The 18,442-nt window shown below is 45.1% G+C and overlaps 1 pseudogene; it reads left to right on the forward strand.

The window, feature by feature from the left end:
• Positions 1 to 11,642: 11,642 nt before the first annotated feature.
• Positions 11,643 to 16,362, forward strand: LOC113886914 (annotated as a pseudogene).
• The last annotated feature ends 2,080 nt before the right edge of the window (positions 16,363 to 18,442 follow it).

Raw genomic sequence — 18,442 nt, forward strand, 5'->3', positions numbered from 1 at the left:
GGATGACAGAGGATGAGATGGTTGGATGGCATCACTGACTCAATGGACATGAGCTTGAGTAAACCCAGGGAGTTGGTGATGGACAGGGAGGCCTGGCGTGCTGCAGTCCATGAGGTCGCAAAGAGTCGGACACGAGTGAGCAAGTGAACTGAACTGAATGTCTGGTCATGAGCACCAGTAGATGTGTCATTTAATATCTAATGCAGTAGAATCAGCAAATAATGAGACAAGGTCTGTTGGAAGTCAGATTTATTGCCATCTTGGTCCTAGCTGGTTCTGTTTTTTTTTTTTTTCTTTTATTTTTGTAGTTTCCTTTGTTATCTCTGGACCCTTTAATTTAAAGATTATATTAACTCCTGCTAAAGGCTGGGTTGGTGGGCTTTGAGCAGAGAACTGAAGCACCTCTGGCAACAGTTTGTACACTAATGGGGTAAGTGTGGTCATGTTATAAGAACACACTGGAGGAGCACTCATGTCGATATTAGGCTCTTCCAAACAGTCTAAAGCAGAGAAACACTTCGTTTCCATTTTTCAAAACCCCTGTCATGAAGACCACTATATCTGGTTGACCTAGTTCATTGTATTGTCATCATAGATGACGTCTTCCATGACTCCTGGACCAGTGAATAATGGTGGATGCAGTAGTTCACAGAGGTCTCTTTGTTCACAGAGTTCCCCTGGTTCTACTCATCATTTCTCCTTGCTGTAGATGATTGCATCAGGGATTGAAACTTCCTGGTAACAGCCAATCCTACTTTCTCTCCTGAGAATTTGAAAAAAATGTTTACAGAAACTAAAGACAGAAGATGCCTGACTTGACCAAAGCAGTGGTTCTCAGCTTTGAGCATTCATCAGAATTCCTGGAGGGTTTGTTGAGATGCCTGTCACCGGGCCCACCTCCAACCCAAGCTTCTGATTCAGTAGGTGTGAGGTGGGGTCAGAGGATTTGTGCTTCTAACCAGTTCGCTGCTGCTGCTGCTGCTCGTGGTCCTGGCACCACAGTTTGAGAATCACTGGACCAGAGAAAAGAGACATTTTATGTCAAAGCCCCTGTGGAGTGTTCGTATTACTAAAAATGGCCCTCAGGGTAGACAGCTTGTTCTTTCACAAGAGCATGTGATGGACTGACTTCCTGCATATGGTTCATATCCGGGCAGGAGGTAGAAGAGGGGAAGAGAGTCAGCTTGGCCAATTATAGAATCTAATTTGGTGTAGAGCACCTCTTTGCAAGTTGTATTGCTTTGGGGAAAGTTTGTCCTCTTTAATAAAATTTAAATCTACTGCTGAAAATGTTTTTTTTTTTTGTCCTTGGGGCAGAGGTTTATTTTGCCCAGCGTTTACCCACTGGAGACTGAGCAGAGAAGGGGCGCAGTTTCATTCCACCCTGCTGGGGAGGGAGTTCAGAAGAGCTGACTTATCACACCAGAGATCCTGGACTGTTCTGCTGGACTCTAATTCTGCCTGAGAATTAGAGAGCCGTTGACTACACTTAAAAATGGCTAGAAAGGTGCTGCTTGAGGTTGGTCCCCTAGAAGAAGACCCTGAGATGAGGATTCATATGAGAGTCATTTTTTTTTTTTTAAATAAGTGCTTCCAGGGAGACCTTCAAAGGGTGAGAGAAACCAGATACTGGAAAGGGGAGAAACCCTGAGGGCGTGATCTCAGGTGAAGACCCAGCCTCAGCCTGACCCTGTGAGGGGTAGGGGGGGCCTCTGGAGATGATCACCCCTTTGAGTTTGTCCCAACTTCAGGCCAGGGAACTGGGCTTTCATACTCCTATGCCCGCCTAGCCCTGGCTCTGGCTCTTTAAAGCAGTTTCAGTAGCATAAGGACAGTCTTCTGAAAAATCTCAAATGTAGACCATTAGAAGCAAAAGCACACAGAAGCCAAGAGAGGAGCATAGAGATACTGTAAATGGGGTTCCAGAGGGCCCAGATGGGGCCCCCAACTGCCCACTGCAGAAGCTGATAAACCCAGCACCGTGCTGACCCCTGAGACAGGGGGTGGCCTTTTCCTATGGTGGAATGAAAACTGCACTGAACACATGTGATGAAGGGGTCTCCTGCTCTCTCTCTCCCTCAAAGAGACAGAGAAGAGTGGGCCTGGGAGCAAGTCTGAAAACTGGGATGTACCATCAAAAGGACCCCACCCTCCTCAATGAAGTGTTTAATGTTCTTTGTTCTTTTCCTTTGGACTATGAGAGAACTGGCAAAGAGTCGGACACAACTGAGCAACTGAACAACAGCATCATGAGAGAATTCATATTTAGCATTTAGTTAAAAGTTTTTTCTACCCTGTAAAACCAATAAGTTTATCCCCACGTGGTCAGTAAGGTCTTAATCCCCTGCCGTTTTGGGGGAATGAAGGGCAGGCCACCGTAGGGAATGTGACCCACCTTCCCTCTCCATGACAGCATCGTCACATGGGGGAGAAAGGCTGCCTGGGGTGGTGCAGAGCAGGAGCTCACAAAGCAGAGAAGGAGCTGCCAAGTGTATGACTCTGGAGCAGATGGATGATGAACCTGCTTTTCTCCAAATATAATAGAAAAAACATCACATTTGAAGACAGTAGGGAGAAGCTGCGGCTTGGGTTATATGTGTCACATGGGATGTGAGAGGTTCTTACAAGAGAGGATACTTCATACCTTGGCCTTGTAAAGACTAGATTATCATCAAAATGGCAATGGTACAAGGCATTGACTTTCCAAGACAGATGAACAGATAATGAACGATATTTCCAGAAGAATGTAGGCCAGGAGTCATATCTCATTTTTATATATGACAAAACTAAAATTATAGTTGGGGCTATCATCTTTTCTTAGTAATGCATTTCAACTGTAATTTAGTATTAGACAGTGTTATATATTTAGTAACATTAGTCAGCCTTATTAAAATGGATCTGATGACACAGTTTTCCTTTAAAAATATATTAAGTTTTTACTCTTTTTCAAAAATGTAGGATGATTAAATCGGGGATACTTTGTCTATAGGAACTTCGTTGGGTAAGGTAATATGGTGACCTTGAATATACACAGAATTTTACTATATACATGAGTTATATAAACATTAAAATTATATGTACCAAAGCTTACTATTTTCCCTTATATTTCTGTATTTACATCTATTTATATACCTTATATTTACATTCCATGTAAATAATATTTACATATGAAATTTTAGCACTTATAAAATTATAGAATATATACACAAATGTATTTTTATATTTTTGAGCACAAAACATGCTTTCCATTTTTTGAGTTCCATTTGGTAATTCTTTTTTTTTTTCCCATTTGGTAATTTTTGTAAAAAAAACATGCAGTCTATGGACTGGGTTAGGGATTAGAATGTTGTGGATCATGAAAAAGGTTTTTGTTTTTTTTAATTGTTTTTGAAAAAAGCTTTTTGTTGTTGTTGAAGTATAGTTGATTTACAATGTTGTGTTAGTCTCTGCTGTGCAGCAGAACGAGTCAGTTATACATATACATATATCCACTCTTTTTTAGATTCTCTTCCCATATAGGTCATCACAAAGTATTGAATAGACTTTCTAGTGCTATACAGTAGGTTCCCATGGAAAAGATTTTTGGTTTGTCCTTGGAAATGCTTCCAAGTGGTAGCAGGAGTCCCCTTAGACCTCCACAGGTATGAGGTTGTGGATGGAGCCGAGTCTGGGGGTGATGATGCTAATCTTGCTTTGCTTCTGGATCCTGACCCTAAATGGTGTTTCATTATGTCTCTTGGGAATGAATGCATTTCAGATTTGCCCATTTTCTTGTGATTTTTCCCCTTTCCACTGTTTCGAGGCTCTGCTAATTGAGCTTCTAATGGACTGTAAGCCTCAACCTGAATAAATGCCTCACCTTGGGAAAAATTAGAAATAGGGAAGAAAAAAAGAAGCTGTGATTCCTAAAGGCCTTGCTAAAATATCTAAGCCCAAAGGCTTCTAGGCAGTACATTTTAATTTCAGGGGAAAGAGAAAGTTTGTCTGCTAAGAAAAACCATATATATTCCTGAATTTGCTCCAATCATGTGAGCTTTGACGAGTTTTAAAACCTTTTGGGTCTCTTTTTCCTCAGGCTTTGAGAGATTAAGGAATGCAGATACTGTACACCGTGAGCACTCAATAGCTGTAAGCCACTGTAATTCTAGAAAGCTAAACAGAGCTAAAGAGCAGGTGACCTGTGTTGACATGAAAAACTCAGTTTACATGATCTCGGTTTACGTCACATCCCTGTCTCTGGTTGCACCAGGACAGCGAGCTGGATTTGTCAAGTGTAAACTGTGGACTGATAGCAGAAAGGAGTTGGCAGTGCATGTGCTGGGAAAGTGACCCGGCCAAAAGGCCTGCAGAAATGGAACATTCCCCCGCAGTCCTCTGAGGGGAAAATGGGGAGCCGGTGGCCTCTTCTTCCACAGTGCAATCAGCAGTGGCCTGGGAGAAGCACACTTGGAAACAACCCCATTAGCAAAAGAGGCCTCTCGGTTTGGGTTTTTCCTGATTTCAGAGCCTGAGTTCCTACCACTATTTTGTTCTGGTTGGGTTTGTTCTGCGTTCCTCAAAGACCCCTAAACCTCTTACTTGTTTCTGACATTTGGGATCTTGGAAACAAAGCATTTTGTAAAATTAAAGAAGGATGACAGTAGATATTCTGGGCAAGGCTGCCTGTGTCTTTTTTGTACATCTCTTCTTTCCCCTCAGTTTCAATCAGATATTAGATAACCAGGTAGCACGCTTTTGTTAGAGAAGTATGAGGTTGTGCAAACCTTGATTCAGTAAACAACAGGCAGCAGAATACAGATCTTCACTAATTCTAAACACTGTATATAAAACATACATCCATTTTCTAGTGCTTCTGTAATAAATTACCACAAATGCAGTGGCTTAAAACAACACAAATGTATAATCTTGTACTTCTGGAATGCAGAAGCCTGAAATCGATCTCACTAAGAAAAAATGAAGGTGTTGACAAGGCTGCATTCCTTTTTGGAGACTCCAGGGAGGATTTGTTTCCTGGCCTTTTCCAGCTCCCACAGGCCATCTGCATTCCTTGGCTTCTAGCTCTTTGTTCCATCTTGAAGGCCAGCAGCAAAGCATCTTTCAGTCTCTCCCTCTGACTTTCCTCCCTCCCTCCTTCCCTTATAAGGATCCTTGTGATTATATTGGGCCCACCCAGAAGGTCAAGGATAATGTTCTCATCTCAAGCTCTATAGCTTAATCATATCTGCAAAGTCTCTTTTGCAGTGAAAGGTAAGAGAATCACTGGTTCCAAAGAGTAGGATGTGGACATCTGGGGGCAGGGGCATTATTCTGTCTGCTGTGAGTACCTAGCAAGGCCTGGTGCTGTGCCCTAGGTAAGCAGTAGTAAGCAAAAGAGCAGTCTAAAGAATGCCATCATTCCCCAACTTCCTACAATCTTGACCCCCCCCCCCCAAAAAAAAAGATTGTGAATTATATGTGATACCATGTAAGTCGCCACAAGCCACACAGTCTCTTAAAGCAATTCTGAGTCAAATTCAACTCTCCTTGTTTTCGGTTCCTCTAACCAATTACTTATCTGCTCAGTCTTCCTTTATAGCTTCACTAACATTGACCTCATCACTTACCACTGGGATATTGCAGTCACTTCCTGATCTGTTTTTCCTGCCATCAGTCTCACCCAGTTCCAGTCCATTGTCCTCACCATGGTGCCCCACTGTCTTAAAGAAATAAAAGGAAAAGGCAGTTGGGAGGATGATGGGGGAAAAAATGGCTAACCTTTAATGAGTTCTCACTATGTCCTTAAACTTCAAAACAACTAAATGAGGGACTTCCCTAGCAGCCCAGCAGTTAAGACTCTATGTTTCCACTGTAGGTGATGGGGGTTCAGTCCCTGGTCAGGGAACCAAGATCCCACATACCTCATGGTGCGACCAAACATATTTTAAAACAAACAAAAAAAAAACATAACTAAACCAAGTAGGCGTCAGCATCATCATCATCATCTCAACTCAATTTATAAATGAAGAAATGGGCACAAAAGAATAAAATAACTTGCTCAAAGGCACACAGATAATTATTCAAACTATGGTTTGGACTCGACAAGCTGTGGAAATTGACAAGATAATTCTAAAATGTGGAAAAGACAAAAGGATTAAGATAGCCAAAATTAATCTACAAAAGAAGAACAAAGTTGGAGCTTTATCACTACCTGGTTTCAAAATTTATTATAAAGCTATAGTAATTAAGACACAGTGATATGGCACAAAGATAGACAAACAGATCAGTGGACCAGAAATGAGAGTTCAGAAATAGGGCTTCGCATATATGGTCAATTGATTTTTTGCAAAGGTGGGAAGGCAGTTCAATGGAGAAAGGATAATCTTTTCAACAAATGATACTGGAACACTTGGACATCCGTATGCAAAAAACGAACTTTGACTTATATCTGACACCTTATACAAAAATGAACTCAAAATAGACAATAAACCTAAATATAAAAGCTCACTACTATAAAACTTCTAAAAGAAAACAGAAGAGAATAGCTTTGTGAACTTGAGCTAGGCAAAGATTATATAAACCTGATACCAAAAGCACAGCCTAGAAGAGAAAAAAGTGATCAATTGGACTTCATAAAAATTAAGAAATTTTGCTCTTCAAAAGGCACTGTTAGGAGAATGAAAAGACCCTGATGCTGGGAAGGATTGAAGGCAGGAGGAGAAGGGGACAACAGAGGATGAGATGGTTGGATGGCATCACCGACTCGATGGACATGAATTTACACAAACTCAAGGAGTTGATAATGGACTGGGCAGCCTGGCACACTGCAGTCCACAGGGTCACAAAGAGTCAGATATGACTGAGAGAATGAACAACAACAAAAGAGAATGAAAAGATAAGCTACAGACAGGGAGAAAGTTCGCAAACACGTCTCCTAAACAACTAGTATCCAGATCGTATAAAGACTCTTAAACCTCAACCCAGTAAAAAATAGGCAAAATGTTTGAAGAGACTTATCAACAAACATATAAGTGGAAATTAAGCTCATAAAAAGGTACTCAATATCACTAGTCATTCAGATCAGATCAGATCAGTCGCTCAGTTGTGTCCAACTTGTTGCGACCCCATGAATCGCAGCACACCAGGCCTCCCTGTCCATCACCAACTCCCGGAGTTCACCCAGACTCACGTCCATCGAGTCAGTGATGCCATCCAGCCATCTCATCCTCTGTCGTCCCCTTCTCCTCCTGCCCCCAATCCCTCCCAGCATCAGAGTCTTTTCCAATGAGTCAACTCTTCGCATGAGGTGGCCAAAGTACTGGAGTTTCAGCTTTAGCATCATTCCTTCCAAAGAAATCCCAGGGCTGATCTCCTTCAGAATGGACTGGTTGGATCTCCTTGCAGTCCAAGGGACTCTCAAGAGTCTTCTCCAACACCACAGTTCAAAAGCATCAATTCTTTGGCACTCAGCCTTCTTCACAGTCCAACTCTCACATCCATACATGACCACAGGAAAAACCATAGCCTTGACTAGACGAACCTTTGTTGGCAAAGTAATGTCTCTGCTTTTGAATATGCTATCTATGTTGGTCATAACTTTCCTTCCAAGGAGTAAGCGTCTTTTAATTTCATGGCTGCAATCACCATCTGCAGTGATTTTGGAGCCCAGAAAAATAAAGTCTGACACTGTTTCCACTGTTTCCCCATCTATTTCCCATGAAGTGGTGGGACTGGATGCCATGATCCTCGTTTTCTGAATGTTGAGCTTTAAGCCAACTTTTTCACTCTCCACTTTCACTTTCATCAAGAGGCTTTTTAGTTCCTCTTCACTTTCTGCCATAAGGGTGGTGTTATCTGCATATCTGAGGTTATTGATATTTCTCTGGGCAATCTTGATTCCAGCTTGTGCTTCTTCCAGCCCAGCGTGTCTCATGATGTACTCTGCATAGAAGTTAAATAAACAGGGTGACAATATACAGCCTTGATGAACTCCTTTTCCTATTAGGGACATGGAAAATAAACCCCCAGTGAAATACACTGCTAAGCTGCTAAGTCGCTTCAGTCGTGTCCGACTCTGTACAACCCCATGGACTGCAGCCTACCAGGTTCCTCCATCCATGGGATTTTCCAGGCAAGAGTACCGGAGTGGGTTGCCATTGCCTTCTCCTGTAGTGAAATACACTAGACACCTATTAGAATGGGTTAAAATGAAACAGACCTGTTAATACCAGGTGCTGACAAAGATGAGAAGCAACGGAGACTCTAAACATTGCTGTTGGGAATACAAAATGGTACAGCCACTAACAGTTTGACAGTTTCTTGTCCAGTTAAACACAGACTTACCGTGTGACCCAACATTGCTATGCCTAGATATTTACTCAAGTGACATGAATACTTATATTCACAGAAAATCTTATTTGCAAATGTTTACACCAACTTTGTTAATAATCTCCCCAAAGAGAAAACAACCAAAAGCTGTTAACTGGGTAAACAAACCCCAGTATATCCACACAATGAAATATTAGGCAGCAACTAATAAAGAACAAACTAATAACACATGAAATAGCATGGATGAATTTTAAATGTAGGTATGTTAAGGAAGCCAGCCCCCAAAGCTGTATGAATTGTGAATCCATATGACATTCTGGAAAAGGTGGCCCACAGGCATAGAAACATCAATGATTGCTAGGCACTCTGGGCAAGGCCAGAGTTGACTCCAAATACGCAAGAGGGAATTTTTTGGAAAGAAAGGAACAGTTTTATATCATGATGTGGTGGCTACATGACTGAAAACAATTTTCAAAACTCACAAAACTGTACACTGAAAGTGGTAAATTTTACTCTCTGTATATTATACCTAAAAAAATTTCATGCTTGACTCATTGAGTATGGAACAGACGAGCTGACTGTTGTCAATTAGGTACCTTATCTTGTTAATTTAGGTCTCTTCCTCCTTCAGCACGTCTTAATCTGGCCATGGTTTTCCCAGCATGTGCATCTGTATGGAGTTGCTGTAGAGGACAGCAGCAGTTGGAGTCCTTATACTCATGGTCATTCATGTGTTACGAAGACTCAAGGATGGTGTGCACTGTGAAAAATTTCAAAAACCCTCATCCTGTGGAAAGACCGGGCAATTAGGGAACTAAGGGGCAGGGGCTGGCTGAGCCATGAGAAGCCCTGGCAGGCCAACCAGAGCTCACTGGGACACACACACGGCTAGGCCCAGAGCCTCAGCCAGTGCACGTGTGGCCAGACTGCCTTGGGAGTCGTCCCCGTGAGGAGTAAGGCGAGGATCGCACTCTCCACTGTCGGCCTGGTGGGCTGTAGCAGCTGACAAAACCACATGTGAAATCACCCATTTCGCTTGGAGGCAGAAGAGTCTCATGTGTCCACATGCCCAGATACATTACATGGCACACTCTCTGCATCATCGAGAATGATGGCATAGCGCATGCTGCCAGGGCCCTGCCCATGCCCCTGCAGTACTGCCATCCTGGACACGAGCACTGAGCATTACCGCAAACACTCCTGATGCTCGCTGAGGGCATTCCAGCCGCAGTAGCATGGCAGCACTCATGTGGCAACCCAGAGGGGTCGGGAATACGGCCCCCAGGACTGTCCTCGGCCAATGAGAGACAGGAGTGGATGATACGTATCCCAGCTTCTGTGCCTCTGGGTAGGACCAGCCGACGCTTGCTCGGCACTGTCTCCCAAAGGCCCCCAGCAGGCACCGGTTGTCCCCAGCAGCCTTCTGCTCCTGATTGTGCCTTTTATCACCTTCTTCCCTAGTCCTGACTCAGCTGCCCTTTCCCTGCCCAGAGTTTCTCAGGATGAACTCCAAATAAACTCCTTGCACTCGAATCGTCTTGTCAGGGATGGCTCCTGGGGACCCTGCACAAAGATCCAGTCACCACAACAACTGAGCCTCTAGTCCACCCCAGAGGAGAGGGTCAGATACACCTCTCTCCTGAGAGAGGGGCACCTGGGGACATCAGCTGAGGGGCTGACTGTGATCAAGCTCATGGTTTACAGAGCAGGGGACCTCAGAGTTCAGAACCAATGGAAAGATATGCCCCCCAATGGTATCGGGCAACACCTTAAGCTGTGTTTGGTTCTCATGACAGGGATGAAAGCTATTGTCATCTAGTGGGTAAGGCCAGGGATGCTAGCAAGCATCTTGCAGTGCCCGGGAAAGTCCCCCCTAACAAATGTCACTAGCACCAAGGCTGAGACCCCCTGGCACAGAACACACAACAGTCAGAGGACCTGGCTCTGGGCAGTTGGCTCTTCCCTAAAAGCAGTGGGGTGGGTGCGGGGTCCTAAACCAGTCACCTGGTGATACCAAGGGATGACTTATACCCTTGCCCCAAGACAACTGACATGCCAGGAGACAATGATTCCTGTCCAGTCCTGAACAAGGGATATGCTTCAGGAACTCTTAGTCAAGGAGTTATTAGTCCTATTTCAATAGATTTTATCTACTATAATATGTAATTATCATAATTGCTATTGGTCAGAAAAACATTTATTTTATAGTAGTCTATAATTCAGGAGTTTCACCAATTGATTTTGGATTCTTCTCAGTTGTGACTCTTCAGAATGAATATCCTATTATCATTATGTCTAAATCTAAACGTCAAGAAATTCTTAAAAAAAAAAAAACCTGTCCAAAAGGGTGGCAGATTTCAAGGCAACAGTATTAATAGAAAACAATGGCCCATAAAGTGTCTAGGACTCAGTCATATCCTTCTAAACCATCCCTAGGACTGTAGCTATGGTCTACAGTTAGAGTAATCATTTAAACTGTACTGCCAGCACCAGGAACAATAGTTCTCAACCCTATTAGACACAAACCACCTTTTAAAACAGTTTAATCCTGAACTGCAATTGCCAGACAATATAACTTACCTACCACACACTAAAAGCCCTTTCTGAAATAGCTAGGGAAATAAAAGGGAAGCACTTATGTAAAAGAATGTCATGTTATCGTGCATATCTCTATGAAAAGCATCAGGCAGGAGATCATGGGAAGAGTCATTGAAGAATTCTGATGCTTGCACCAAATACAGCAAGTGTCCCTGGAGTCAAGAGGTACGAACTGGGTGTGTTAAACTGAAGATGGACACCAGGAGCAGTCCTGCCCTTGGGAACAAACAAAAGACTCCCAAGACAGTGAGTAATTCTTGGTGACATGATCGCCAAAGAGAGAAACGACCACCTTTCATGACCTTCCCAGAAACTGATTACCATGAAAATTGGTGTGTATTAAAGCCATACCAAAAAATGATGGATTTTTACGTTGGCCACTTGTAGTTTGGGATGCTTGCTTTCAAGGTTATATGGAAAGAGGGTCTATCACAGCCAAGCCCTTGGAGGAAGTGTGGGCTGTGGGTAATGGAATGATGAGACTGGAATCTGTTTGTGCACACCTGGGAAGCAATGCCCTGAGGGCGGGGTGGGACCTGCTTCCAGCCCATCTGCAGCAGCGAGAGGCTAGACCAGCGCTGAATTTCTCCAAGTCGCAGGTATTTTGTGCTCTGCTTGTTGAGGGGCGGGTTTCTTGGTGTTTATTCTGAGGTACACTGCTCACTCCACTGTGGAGTGGCCGCATTTGCATGACTGAGCTCATCACCCACTTCCATGTGCTCTTCTTACAGGGTCCCCATCATGCAGCAGGCTCTAGAGCAAGCTTTGGATCGCGCGGAGTATGTCATTGCAACCGCCCAGCAGAGACCGCCGAAAAGGAAATACTCATCGAGCGGAGAGGCGTCTCTCCAGGAAAAACTGTATGACATTTATGTTGAAGAATGTGAAAAACAGCCTGAGGTTACGGAGGAATTAAGAAGCAACGTGAACCTGTTAGAGAAGCTTCTTAGGAGAGAGTCGTTGCCCTGTTTGGTGATCAACCTGTACCCAGGAAAGCAGGGCTATTCCCTGATGCTCAAAGGGAAACATGGATCATATTCAGAGAGCATTCCACTGGCTTATGAAGAAGGGGAACTGCTTGAATACTTGGATGCAGAAGAATTACCTCCTGTATTGGTGGATCTCCTGGAAAAGTCTGCGGTTAACGTTTTTCATCAGGGGTGTGTCATAGCAGAGATACGGGACTACAGGCAGTCCAGTGCTGGGGAACCTCCACGTTACCAAAGCAGGCATATTCTCCTACGTCCCACCATGCAGACGTTAGTCTGCGATGTAGAGGCCATAGCCAGTGATGACCAGAACTGGACCCAGGAGGATAAACTTTTGCTTGAGAGCCAACTGATCTTAGCTACAGCGGAACCACTGTGTCTAGACCCTTCTGTATCAGTAGCCTGCATTGCAAATAGACTGCTCTATAACAAACAAAAGCTAAACACTCTTCCCATGAAAAGGAGCCTCAAGAGGTTTTCGGCGCCTGCTCTGAATCGGCAACAGAAGCTGTCCCATTGTCCACCTCCTCCTGAGCTAAGAATCCTGACTTCTTGCAAAAAAATAAGAGAAAGTAAAACAAGTGGGCATCATGGCCTTAAGACTTTTAAAGCAGGCAAGTGTGTAGATACGTGGATACAGAGACCCTGTAACTTGGCTGTCCCAGCTCAAGTGGATGTGCAGAAATATGCTACAGGGAAGAAGCCTGTCAGATATGAGGAGTCACAACCAACCCAGGAGGTACTAGGTGATTCTGCAGTTGGATGTGAGGCTGCCTACCAATCCCAGGCAACAAGGTTGACCGTCAGGCAGCCAACTGATAATTCACTTGCCACTGGAAATGGGTCTGAGAACGAAGCCACAAGGGAGAGAGAGCCGTGTCTGCCCCAGCCCTCCACAGATGACCAGTTCAAGAGTTTCCTGCCCAGGCCACAGACTGATGCTGGGAGAGTGGTCAGTCGATCCGAGCAACTGGTCCAGAAGAGCGCCCAGTGTCCAGTGCAGATGTCACCCAGCTCCAGTGGCTCAGCCCATCTCAGGCAGCCTTCTCCAGGGACACAGTCAGCACAGCCTAGGGCTGCGTCCATCCGGTCCTCAGTGCCAGACTGGGGAGCCAGACCTCCACCCCCACTCAAGAGACGTCCCTGGAGCCTAGAGAAGAGCTCCTGCAGTGACAGCTTTACCTCACAGCAGGCGGGCAGCTCTCAGGCCCATCCATCTGCTGGCCCTGCTCCTCAGCCACCCAGTCTTTCCCAGAGATCGTCTGTCCAGCTGAACAGAGGTAGCTCCCTTCCTGCGGCCGCCCCGTCCACCACAGGCACGTTACAAAGAACCCCTGACGTCCAGGTCACGACCATCTCCCCTGGCCTGAAGGTCATCAGACTAGTGGGCCCCTTTAGCTGTAGCCAGGCCTCAGGGGGAGAGTGTGCCCCTAGGGCCCCCGCTCCTGTGGGGATCCAGCTGGGCCAGCGGCCCGCAGGATCTCGGCTACCAAACCGGAGGTCCACACCACCGCCGCTGCTTCCTCGTCCTCCTCCCCCTCCTCCCAGAACCATTCAGGTGCTTTTGAAAAACACTTCAGACCTCAGGCCCTTTGCTCTGGTGGAGCTCCCCCGCAGTTCACTGGTCTGGAGCAGCCAGCAGCGAGCCCCGCAGCAGTGTGTCTACCAGCTGGTTCCCCAGAGGGCCCCGCAACGGCCTCAGCCGCCAGCGGTCCAGGCTTCAGGCACGTGGTGTCCAGGGGCACAGACTCCACGAACACAAGCCTCAGGGCCACAGTGTCTGAGCGCAGAGACCCCAGGGCCACAGGGTCGAAGTCCACAGTGTCCGGGTTTACAGGCTCCAGGGGCACAGAGTGTTGCCCGGCCCAGCACCACCATCCACACCCGGCCAGCAGTGGTTGTTCACCTCCGACGGCAGCAGGACTCCCTGCAGCCCCGGGTGCCCGGGTTGTCTCCACCAGGCTCTGTCCAGAGCCACCCGGGGCTGAGCATCTCGCATCACAGGATCCAGGCCTCACAGGCCCCGCACCGGCCGATTTACTGGAGGGTGGTACGGTGCCCAGTGGCTGCAGCCCCAACAGCCCCCACCGCGCCACCCCCTCGGGGCCCCAATCCAGGCAGCCAGACCGCAGGGACCCCGGAGGGAGGCCCCCCAGCCACCCCCAAGCCCTGAGGCCTGCCTGGTTTTCTCTCTTAAAAAAAAAAAAAAATCCAAGAGCAGCCACCAAATGAATCCTGAGTGCCAACCTCATTTGGGTTGTTTTTTTTAATGTGTCACTATTTTACATTCTTGGATGTGCAGACCTTCCACAGAGGCACAATTTTTACATACAAGCCCCGAAGGTCTTTAATAAACTGGGATTATTTCACTTAAGCCATGGCTTTGGTGGTGGTTGTGCACAGTTATTTTTTTTGTGATGTTCTCAAGTGTATCCAGACCCAAACTAGGGTCAGTTTAAACTCCTGAAGCCTTGTTATTTCTCTCAGGCAATAAAACTGTAATACCAAGAAAGTAAAAATTAGTATTAACAAGATGATTTTTAAATTTTTAGATGAGTTACTAACACATGAACTGTGGCATCGTCACCATTTCACGTGTCCAGCTCACTGGTGTTTGGTAGACTCACCTTGTCGTACAACACATCTCTAGGATAACTTGTGCTTGCGCAAGTGAAACTCTCTCCCCGTGGAGCACCAACTCCTCAGGTTCCCTCTCCCCCAGCCCCCGCCCCCACCCTCTACTTTCTGGGTCTCTGAGTCTGGCTGTGGTAGATTCTTCCTAGAAGTGGGGTCCTGCAGTTGTCATCTTCGGTGAGGGGCTAATTTCACTGAGCATCTTGACTTCAAGGTCCATCCCTGTTAGCACGCCACGGGAAGGTCGTGGCTTTTTACAAAGGGTTTCACTGTATGTAATCTACAGTGAAGTGGTCTATGAAATATTAGAAACATCCTTCAGAAGAGAATGCACTTCCGTATTTGTTAAGTTTTTGCACAGTGTATGAAATGCAATTTTTACACGTTTTGGGTGAGAAAAAGCTAAACATACCAAAAATTGATCTTATCACCTTAGAGACCCTGGACCCCTGCAGGTGTGCAGCAGGGGGTGGGGCACTTGCTTGCATGGTTGTCCCCAGCCCAGGTCCTCCAGGCTGCAGCTTTGAAAAGGCACTTCTGGGATGTGGTTGTCTCTCTATAAAATCATTTACATTTTTGAGATCCCTGGGTTGTTTGCAGAAGGTAAATAGCTAAATGTTTGGAAATGAGTCGATTTGTTTGTTTTTCAGGTGTTTTCAACCTTGTTACATTCGAGGTGATGTCCCCCTGCCCCCTTCCCTTCTGTCTCTTGCTGAGTGATCACCCATTGGTCAGCCGCCCCTGCTTCCTCTTCTCTATTTTTTTTCCTTTCTTTCTTATTTCAATGGGGCTCAAAAGATCCCTGAACTGTTCTGTTTACTTCATCCCTTTCTTCCCCCCCTTTTTTTTATTGTGGTAAGTTTACGTAAGAATCACTTATTTTAAAGTGTACAATTCAGTGGCATTTACTCCATTTACAGTGTTATGCACCCACAACCTCTATTTCCAAAACATTTTCATCCCCCAAGGCAAATCTCTGCACCCATTCAGCACTCTCTTCCCAGCTTCCTCTCCCCCAGCCCAGGAAACCACCCATTTACATTATTTCTCTATGGACTTCCCCATTCTCCATTTTTCCTAAAAACAGAATCAGAGACTATCTGACCTTTGCTGTCTGGCCCCTTTCACTTGGCATGATGCTTTCGAGGTTCATCCATGTTGGCACAGGTCTCAGCACTTCCTTCCTTTTTAGGGTTGAATTCCCTTTCCTTGCGTGTGAACACCAGATTTTGTTTATCCACTATGTGTTGATGTACATTTGAGTTGTTCCCACCTTTTGCCATTGTGAATAGTGTGGCTCTGAACATTTGTGTACAAGTATCTGAATGCCTCTTTATATTTTGTTCTTATAACCTTGAAGGAGAACTTGCTTATAAAATTATTTTTTCTAAGTATACATATATGCCTTTTGCCGTAACCAAGTAAAGGGAAGTTTGGTCTGGCAGTTCCAAAAGAGATGAGCGAAGAGACAGATAACAGGTGGGTCTTACTCGATCAACCCAGCTGTACTAATGTGCTACAGATCCTGTTAAGGACAGATTTGATCAGCTTGAGGTCAACAACACACAGAGGCCAGCGGAGTGACCCTGAGTCCATTAGAGCTTCATGCAGCCCACCTGGACATCTTCGGGAATGGTGCCTGCGCTTTTAAGGAGTGAAGCAGTGCAATGGCCAATTGCAAAGAAGAGTTTATGCTCAGCTTGTGAGCCAACCAGACACCAGAACTCAGAATTTGTGTACCTCCTCTGTTCTGTCCTCACTGATCTTTTCAAGTGCAGATGGCGACACCAGCTGAAGTCCTGCTCCCTTCCCAGACAAGCAAATAAATGCAGCTTTGTTTCAGATTACTGTTTGGTGGTCTTTGTTTATTTTCTTCTAATGGTCCTCACCAAGGTTGGTACTTGATACAGGATCTCTTTAGAGTATAATACCTGTCTATGTTTTGTGAATAAACTTCTCATTCATTTTAGCATCTTGAGAACCTGCAGCCTCTTCCCTACCACAGACCAGATCCATGCACTTCATCTGAAATTTGTTCCCTGCAGGCCTTGTCTTCTGGACTTTAGGGCTGAGCATTCATAGTGAGGTGGTCGTGTGAAAGTAGATGGCCTCAGAATTTTCTGATACAGAACAGAAAAACTGATCCCAGTGATGATCATTCGGGAAAATCCAGGTGGACTCTGTACGGTCTGGCTTGTTGGGGGAGAGTTGGGGCCCTTGTCACAGGGTGGGGCTTTGAGCTCAGGATTATATTTCTTGAGGATAGTATCAAGTACAGGGAGAACTCTGGTTCTAGGTCAGCGGTGTCTGAAAGAAGTAGAATATGAATACTAAATGTTCAAAATCTACTAGCCACGTTTTATTAAGTAAAAAGAAACAGGAGAACTTACCTAGTGATTTAACCAAATATATCCAAAGGATATGTGATCAATATTTTAAAAATTTTAGTGAGAAATTTTATATTCCTTTATTTTTGAGAATATTTTCTTAAATTTATTTATTTTTGGCTTTCTCTAGTTGCAGTAAGCAGGGGTTAGTCTTCACGGCAGTGCTCGGGCTTCTCATTGCAGTGGCTTCTCTTATTGCGGAGCACAGTCTCTAGGCACATGGGCTCAGTAGTTGTGGGGCATGAGCTTAGTCACCCCGTGGCATGTGGGATCATCCCAGGCCAGGGATGGAACTAGTGTCCCTGCATTGCCAGGTGCATTCTTAATCACTGGACCTACCAAGGAAGCCCTATATTCTCTTATTTTACTAAATCTTCAAAATCCAGATACTTCCAGCCTGTCTAACTTCAGGTGCAAAATTTTCATCAGAAATGCTGGATCTGACTTTACATTTTTACATTAAAAAATTTACAATTAACAGTGTAGATTCTTTTTCCGAACATAGTTTTCCAGTAATTGAATCAAGTACAAGTTTTACAATCTAAATGAGTTAAACTTTCTTCTTCAGTGTCACTACTCATGTTCCAAGTGGTTAGCAGCTGCCTATGGCTCTGATGTTGATCTGTGAAGCTCCAGAGGAGCAAAGCAGATCATAGAGACAGCACCTCAGGAATGATCTGGGTACCAATTCTGGAGATAAGGCTGGAGCCAATCACCAGAACACAAGGGTGGAGTGGAAGTGATGACGCAGATCCCATGCGCTGTGCGGCGCTCTCAGGAATCCTCACCGCCTCTGGTCACCTGGGCTCGGACTTGTAGGTAGAGATCAAGTGACCCCAGCCTTGGAGCTCGGAGGGTGGGAGAGACTGGAAAACAAGGGTCAGCCTTTTGCTGACTGTATTCAAAATGGCGATGCAGAGGCACTAACCATCCCAGCAATTAATTACAACTCACCTATCCCACCCATACCCCAGGGAGCTTGTAATCTGGGAATTTGAGAGGGGAGATTCACTATCAGCTCTTTCCCTTTCCTGTCACCTCTCCTCCCTGTCCAGTGTCAGCAACTCGAGCTCTTTGGCACAGAGGAAACCAGCACAGCCATGAGCTGGGTGATGGGAACATGGGGGCTCCTCCTTCTTCTGTGAAGAAGAAGTATGTTTGGTGTATGTTTAAAATTGGCCATACAAGTGTAAATCGCTTTATGGCATTTTGAGTAATTGAAGGTTTGTGGCAACTCTGCGTCCAGCAGATCTATCAGTGCCGTTTTTTCCAACAGCATTTGCTGACTTCGTGACTCTGTGTCACATTCAGGTAATTCCCTCACTCCTTCAAACTTTCTCAGTGTTATTCTATGTGTTACAGTGATCAGTGATCTTAGATGTGGCTGCTGCGACTTGCAGATGATGGGTAGTACTTTTTAGCAACAAATTATTTTTAATTAAAGTATGTATATTTTTTTAGACATAATACCATCACACACTTTAACAGACTACAACATTACTTGACCATAATTTTATATATACTGGGAAA

The sequence above is a fragment of the Bos indicus x Bos taurus genome, chromosome X, assembly GCF_003369695.1.
Source record: "Bos indicus x Bos taurus breed Angus x Brahman F1 hybrid chromosome X, Bos_hybrid_MaternalHap_v2.0, whole genome shotgun sequence".
Lineage (NCBI taxonomy): Eukaryota > Metazoa > Chordata > Mammalia > Artiodactyla > Bovidae > Bos > Bos indicus x Bos taurus.